This window comes from Medicago sativa, chromosome 5 (genome assembly GCF_051527215.1).
Source record: "Medicago sativa cultivar Bolivia chromosome 5, Bolivia_mono, whole genome shotgun sequence".
NCBI classification, from domain to species: domain Eukaryota; kingdom Viridiplantae; phylum Streptophyta; class Magnoliopsida; order Fabales; family Fabaceae; genus Medicago; species Medicago sativa.
In genome coordinates this window covers 33,287,838-33,296,692 of record NC_140753.1, presented here as the reverse complement: position 1 = coordinate 33,296,692, position 8,855 = coordinate 33,287,838, and positions in this window count along the sequence as shown.

The window sequence follows — 8,855 nt, the reverse complement described above, 5'->3', positions numbered from 1 at the left end:
CCTCAATTCTTAACAAGTTGTTATGATAATAGTTAACAGATAAACAACAAATAGGCTTACAAATTTTAATTCATCATTAGAATTTTAGCATAAAAAAATGCAACCACGCCTCATTCATGGTTCAACATAATTGTGATCCAAATATTTAATTGCGACAAGACACATAATTAGATAGTTAATGGTGTTTGTCACAAAATTTAGAGTAATAAATTAAGGGTCTAGATTAGAGAGTATAGCAGAAAACATAATGTATATTAAAGAGAAATATGTCAATTTTAGATTCAATTAATATAAATGACATATATAATATACAACTTACTATACTCCTTTTGAAAACAAAATATTATCAAGACCCTTTAAATCAATTTGTGACAAGAATCAGGCACAAGTGTCTAAGTTCAAATATGTCGCCAAAAGAATGATCAATTAGTGAACTTTGGATTTTTATGCTAAGACAATATGAATTAAAGAATATATTAAATTCAATATATTTGGCATTAGAATTAATAAAATTGAACCTTCCAAAAATTCACAATAGTTTAAGCTCAAATATTGAGAATACATGATTTGAAATAAATTATTCTCAATTTAATTGATATATGATCTTTTCAAGATTTGACAAAATTTTGAAATTCATGCATCAAAAATATAATATCAACAATTCTCAAAATATATTAGTTTATACAAGATATTTGAGACAAGAATATAAGACTGAGTCTAAAGATTCTTCACAATACTAACACTTTAAAAGAATAATTTACATGAGTGTTATATTTTAGACTCAAATCTAAAGAATGCATGATTTAAAAGTGTATATGATACTCATATCAATTTGCATCAAATATTTAGAGATTTCAAAAGTAATTTAAATCCCAAATTTTAAGGCTATAAAATAAATCAAATCTTCCGAATATTTTGGGTACAAGATAAATTATATTTATATCCCAAAATAATATAATATTTACTAGTTAGTTTGGGGATGAAAAATTTCTCAATGAGTATTTTCTCGAAGTGTCATAAACGAGTAAGAAATCTTCACACAAAAACTAAGAATATGATACTTTAAAATATAATTTATTTATCCCCAAATAAAATTAGAATAAATATGTATATGTCAACAATTCCAAAAAATATTTACCAAAATTTTAGAATGGTAAATATTATTTATCTGGTTAAAATAAAATAAAAATTGGAATTTTAAAGGGTTAGCACGCGCCCCCACGCGCCTGAGAGTTCTCATCATTTTTTTTTTAATACGCGCGCGTGTGTAACACGCGCCTAAGAGCTTCTTCTTCGCCCGGATAACTGAAACGGGTCGAGATCGACCCGCGGGAGACCCGAATATTTCTGACGATTTACATGGTGGAACACAGCGATTTTGGTACGGATCTTATCGATATTGAGAGAAGAAAAGAACTCATGTATTAATTTTGAGAATTATCGACTTAAATGACAGATCTAAGAAATTAGGTTTCATCCTAAAATCTGAAATTGGGACTGATTTCTCATAGAATAACCATCGATTTGATTTAATATTTAGGCACCACCATTATCAAACAGTTTACGAGGAAAAACCTTTTATAAATTTTAGAATCGTTGATCCATTTCAACGAATTTACACGTCGAATAAAGAATAGGGTTTCTGTATCACACATGTTATTTTGCGAAATAGGTTTCTGGAAAGAAAAAAAATTGATGCGCAAGCTTTATGAAATAACCATGCAAATCAATCGACAATGAGGATTCGCAAAAAATTCCAAAACCCTTTATGGGGAAAAACAGAGAATTCGACATGTTGACAAATACCCACCGTGCATAAGTACAATATATCATACATTAGTTTTGGCAAACAGAGAATAAAACAAAAGTGGTGATATAATAGAATTCATATAAATCACAACAGCCAAAACCAATTAGGATTCGATATTTAACGATAGCCATAACATGTATCCATTGGCTCTGATACCAATTGATGAAAGTTTTAATGTTTTAGCCATAGATCACTAGATACAAATTATAGCATATCATCAATAACAAAGAAAGAACAAGAGATTGTGTACCTTTGAATTATGTTGATGAAGGATAACCGTATACAACGCCGACAACTATGAGAGGGATAACTACCCTCATTCCGTCTAGCTCTAGGTTTTCACCAATATTCAGAATAATTAACCGTCTAATGGGATGACGTTTAAATAGCTAAACGGCTGAGGGCAGGGACCTCTCATTGGGCTTATCTAAATGGTCCAACCCATCACGGTCCATTTAGTAACAAAAGCCCAATCACTCAAATTCATCATATAATTAGTGCTTATCACAATAGACCATAATTTATATTATGACATCAACTTATAATAATTGATTATTGTCAATCCATAATTGATTAATTAAATAATTAATCCAACATTATAAAGTTGTTCCTATCAAATAAAGAAAAGAGAGAAGCATAAACAAAAAAAATGAAAAACAACATCTAAAGTACAGGATCAAAAAGGCCAGAAGAAATCACATAAATCACAAAAATGGAAATAAACCATGTTCTATTACCGCATCATTTTAAAATTAAGAGTCCCAATCACAGCAAGAAGTAAGAACACTAACAAAGAAAAATATCATTAGACTTTCTATAGTTCGAATAAGAAATCTTAAGCCTCAAACATTTTGTTAAATGAGTATTGTTTGATATGAAGTGAGAAGACATATTGGGTAAGATGTAAATTATTAGTTGAATGCCCTTGCGAATATTAAGAGTTGCTTGCATAGAAGAAAGAGAAATATCGATTTAAGAAGATAGTTTTTCTAGAATAAGAGAGTCTGAATTGCATGTGCTGATTGTTAAAATGTTTTTCTAAAGTCATTTGTCAGACCATTTACGGTATTAAACTGCATTATGGAGCATTAATGGATTTAATTAATAAATAATTATGATAAAAAACTATTAAACCGGATTGACTCCAAAAACCGGCCGAGTCGCCGGTTTAAACCAGTTTTTAGCAAATCTTACTAGTTTATTTACATAACCAATCTAATGTATGGCTCGAACCGGCATAGGCACCGCGTCCCGGTCAGACCGATTCGACTGCCGATCCGAGCCGGTTTTTAAAACTATGGCTACATCTAGTCCTCCTCTTATATAAATATTTTGTCTTTGTCAAAAAAATATTGTGTTATTCACTTGAATGACTTGATCCATTATAAACTAAGTATTCTTCAATGTTTCCTTTTGAGTAAACTGTCAAGTTGGTTCATATCTTTGTAAGTGATTTTCAAATTAGTCCCTGACTTTATTAATATTTTAAAATAGTCTGTGCCTTTGTCAAAAATTTCTCAATTAAATCCCTCATCATGTGAAAAAAAACATAGAAATACGTGTCTAATTGAGAAACTTTTGACAAAGACATGGACTATTTTGAAATATTGTCAAAAGTTTCTCAATTAGATCCCTGTTTCTATGTTTTTTTCACATGACGTGAGATGATTGAATTACAACACTCTCCATTGATAATTAAATATGCACTACACTTTAGTCCATTTTAAATTTCAATGTCGATGACAATTACATTCAAATATTTGATTATAATTTTATAATTTAGAATATAAAATTCACTTTTAAATGGTAATTGGAACTTTAACACCTTGGATACTCTTCTTCCTAGGAGTATTCACAACCATGTGAATCCATCCCCCCTTGTTGGCACAATGGTGTTCTAGACCACATCACTTGGGCTAATCATCTCGATGACATTCATACAACGAGGCCGAGATACTCTTGGCTCCTTTCTTCTTATTCTGTAGATCTCCGTAATAACGATGTCTCATGGAATTGGATTTGGAAAATTAAAGCTCTAGAAAAGATCAAGTTGTTATTTTGGGCCGCTAGTCATGAGTTACTCCCCACTGAAGCTCTTTTGCACTGTTGCAGTATGGCTATGTCTCCCTTGTGCCATAGATGTAATGATCATGTTGAAGATGTTTTGCACTGTCTTAGGGATTGCACCCTCTCTGCTTGTATATGGAGATCATTGGGGTATATTGATACTTCTTTCCTCCAGGAGCTAAGCACTCATTCGTGGCTCAAAAAAGGTCTTCGTCTTTCAGACCCTCTGATTTTTGTGGCAGGCATCTGGTGTATTTGGAAAACACAAAATAAGGTATGTTTTGGTATTGAGAAGGTTAGTTATGATCAATCGCGACACAATGTTGGGTGCTATCTTAGTTCTCTCTCGACGTCTTTAGGTAGTAGTCTTCTCTCTCGTCCGCAGCAACGATGGACCTCCTGGCACCCTTCCCGTATCCAGGCTACGATTCTCAATGTTGATGAAAGCAGTTTTGGTAACCCCCACCGCACTTGATTTGGAGGTGGTGTTCCCTATCCATAAGGTATTTGGCTTTGTGGATTCACAGGATTTATTGTCCTTTCGAATAATTAATGCGAAACTACTTGTGATCATGCAAGGTCTGAGGTTGTCATGGGATAAAGGGCCCTAGAATGTTGTTTGTTACTCTAATTCCTTACATTTTATAAACTTGATTCAAGCTCCTCTCAATGATTGGCATATTTATGCAACAATCACTAGTAATATATCAAGGATCTCTTTTATCTGCCTTGGAATGTGCAGCTCACCTAAACCTTTCGAGAGGCAAACAAGTGTGCGGATTTTTTAACTAAGTATGGTGCCAATCAAGACTCGTCTTGGTGCAACTTCGAGAACCTCCTCCTAGGCTTGGAAGATTTACTTCTTGTTGGCATTTGATTCCTCTAGGATGAGGTTGCTACAAATTCAGTTTTGGTTCTCTGGAAGATATGAGACGAATTTGGGCGTTGGATGTGGTTCACATCAAACCAGGGTTCTTACGTTTCTTCCGTTGGATAAAATGCTTCAGCACCGAGACTCAAGTTCAAACTCACGCCCAGATATGGGTTCGCTTTATGCACCTCCCTTAAGAGTACTGAAGGAAGAAAACCCTGTTTGAAATTGCCTTTGTTATCTATACTATATATAATCCTTAAAAAATTATATTATATAAAAATAAAATAGGGATTTCTATTGGTGTTATTATAAAATATAAATTTTTTGTTACATCTTTAATTTTTTTTACAAGAAGAATTTTGTTATATTTGTTATTTTTTATGCCATTGTTGTCATTGAAACATATAAATATAGTTTGTTAAGTTTGTTACATTTGAAAGTCACAAATACCAATACATATAATTTTAATCTATATCAAAAAATTTATATAAAATAAAATATTGTAGATAATAATCTACACGCGTTAGCGCAATAAAAAGAGAGGAAAGATGGCACCGCTGATTAATATTATATTTTTCCCCTCAAAAAATATATATTATTATTATTATTTTCGGTAAAAAAAAAATATCACTATGGAAGCAACATGATGGAATTTTTTTTTACATGAGAAAAAAAGGGAAATAGAAAGAAAAAAAAACTACACGAAAGATAAAACAACTAAGTTCTCTAATAAAGGACACTCCTCTAACATTTGTCAGAAGCGCCGATGACAAATTAAGAAGAGATTCATTAACCATAATTAAAAAGTTGTTTTCTCTGTTAACCTTTCGGTTGTCAAGGGGAAAGAGACCCTAGTAATTCGAAGTTTATTCGGGAGTTAAGTAAAGTATAACCAAGAATTGTTTTACCCATGACTCGTACTTAGGTTATCATAAATAATTCATTCATAGGTGTCACCGCTCTAACGACACAGGTGGCATCGTTAACAACTCGGGCGGACAACAATAACAACAACAACAATAGAAACAATCTGAACAGGGGAGGAGTACCAGTTAGGGTTCATAACAACAATCAGACTATTGACGATTCGATTTCTGAAGATGAGGAAATTGTGACTGAAGAGGGTGATGAACGTGTGGGAATTACCATGATTACCGTGTAAAGGCAGATATTCCCTTGTTATGTGGAAAGATGGGAGTAGATGAATTTCTGGATTGGCATATTGATGTTGGCAGATTTTTAGATGTCATGGACGTCCCGGAAAGCAAGCAGGTTAAGATGGTTGCGATCAGACTGAAAAGTACCGCAACTGTTTGGTGGGATAGGCTCGTTGTTTAGAGACAGAGACAAAGAAAAAACCATATTCGAATTTGGAGAAGGATGAAACAGTTGATGCTTGAAAGATTTTTACCTGAATATTACGAACAAATTATGTATAAGATGTATATTGAATGTGTTTCGGGCAAGCGATCAGTGGCAGAGTACACGGCTGAATTTTCGTGTTTGTCTGAAAGTAATGAATTGGGAGAATCCAAGAATTAGAAAGTGGCTCCTTACATTAGTGGTTTGAAACGATCCATGCAAGAGAAGACGAGATTGCAAATTGTTTGGACCGTTGCTGAAGCGTCCAAACTAGCTTTAAAGGCAGAATTGATAGAGAAATCAACCAGAAACAATCATAACAGGGGAGGTGGACCAATTGAGGTTCCACGTGGTGGAAACAATCGAATTATTGATGATTCAAGTTCTAAAGTCGAAGTAAGTAGGACCATATGCTTTGATTTCTTTGATCACATTTTATTAAAAAACAAGGCTTTGTCGTAAATAGAGTTCAATCAAAACCTTTAAATATAAAACCCTTTAGTGATCCTCCATCTCCATCAAAGTTTAAACCATCAGATGATGCACCAGATATAGAAGAATAAATTCTACTATAAAATGATAGTGATATTGGTGAGGACATTTATCCTTTAGGTGAATAACTTAATGTATTTGATGTAGTCACACATAAACCAACCATAGGTGAAGCACTGAATACTAGTTTGAAGGATTCAAATGCTTCTGATATAGTTAACAAATAGATCTCAAATCCAAAAGAGCTTCTGAACATATTGAGTAATGCAGTGAAAGAGAAATTTCCAATTTTGATAGTTGTAGAGGGAATTGAGCAGGATGCTCTTGCTCTAATTTTTAGAAATAAACTTAGGAGTGTGCTTAAGGTTGCTGCTATTAAGGCTCCTACTTTTGGGGAACGCAAGAATCACTACTTAGAAGATATTGCCATCTTGACTGGAGGTATTGTGATAAGAGAGGATATGGATTTCACCATAGAAAAGGCTAGCATGGATCTGCTTGGTTTTGCTGCCAAAGTTGTCATTAAAAAATATTATACCCTACTAGTCACTAATGGGAGTACTAGAGAAGCAATTGAAAATAGGGTTAATCAAATTAAGAGCCTTATAGAGAATACCATCAAACAGAAGTCATCGTCAATCTATATTTTCCCGTTGGTACCATCTCTACCACTGAAACAATCGGGTCTTTAATCACCACTGTCGCTGCCGAAGAAACCACTAGATCGACGTGTTGTTACAGGTATCGACCATCCATCTGAATATGTTAATTTACAGAAATTCCCACTACTCAGGTATTGGTCATCTAGTACTACGATTAAAGTCAAGGCTAAAATGATTGGTCTAGAAATTATTCAGCATGCTACTACATTTTCTACAATGGCATAAAGGAAAATGTTATATTTTCCAAAGCAAACCATCTTTTCATTTCACTCAATGGGATCCAGAAGGGTGGTCTCATGTTCACCGAAGGAGTCAACATGCATGGAAAGCTCTTTATCTGAATGAGAACTCGGGGTCGAGTTCTTCAAAGGTGAAGGAGACTGACGTAGGAAGGTTTCCATAGTATTTTATTATTTTAGCCCAATTTGTTTTCTGTTTGGATTTTTGGACAATTAGGGATTTGATATTTCCCTATTTAAGCTAATGAATCCATTTCAATGGCATTCATACAACAAGTAATGACAATAATGAAGGAGAAGAGGATTACCGCATCACTTGGTCTGATCATCTCGATGACATTCATACAACAAGGTCTAGATACTCTTGGCTCCTTTTTTCTTATTCCGAAGATCTCCATAATAATGTCGTCTCGTGGAATTGGATTTGGAAAATTAAAGCTCTACAGAAGATCAAGTTGTTCTTTTGGACCGCTAGTCATGAGTTACTCCCCACTGAAGCTCTTTTGCACCATTGCAGTATGGATATGTCTCCATTGAAGATGTTTTGTAACCCCGACCACACTTGCTTTGGAGGTTTCATGGGATAAAGGGCACTGGAATGTTATTTGTTACTATAATTCCTTGCATTCTATGAACTTAATTCAATCGCCTCTCGATGATTGACATGTTTATGCAACTATCACTAGTAATATCAAGGATCTCCTTCATCTTCCTTGGAATGTGCGCAGCTCGTCCACACCCTTTGCGAGGAAAACGAGTGTGCGGATTTTTTAGCCAAGCATGGTGTCAATCAAAACTCTTCTTGGTGCAACTTCGAGAACCCCCTCCCGAGCTTGGAAGATTTACTTCTTGTTGATGCTTCTAGAGTGTTGTTTTTAAGGTTGTAAACTAGTTTTTTTTTTCTCTATTTGTTTTCTCCATGAACCAAAAAAAAAAAAAAACTTAATTGCACTTTCCCCCTATCTTTTGTTAATTGTGCGATTTTGCACCCCTTATTTTTTTTGGCTAAAGTGCAACTTTGGCCCCTTATCTTTCAAAAAGTTGCGATTTTGGCCCCCTAACTTTGAAAACTACAATTTTGGCCCCCTAACTTTGAAGAGGGGGTGCAAAATTGCACAATTGGCAAAAAGATAGGGAACAATAGTGCAATTAAACACAAGAAGGTCCATCTAACCAGGAAGGGGGCAAAAAGATGGGGTGCAAAATCGCTCAAAAAAAAGAGCGGGTGCAAAATTGCACAATTAGCAAAAGATGGGGGTGAAAAGTGCAATTAAGTCAAAACCATATATTATCAGCTGAAGGAATTTTTCACATATTTTAATTTTCATTGTGTCTTTTCATACTGTAAT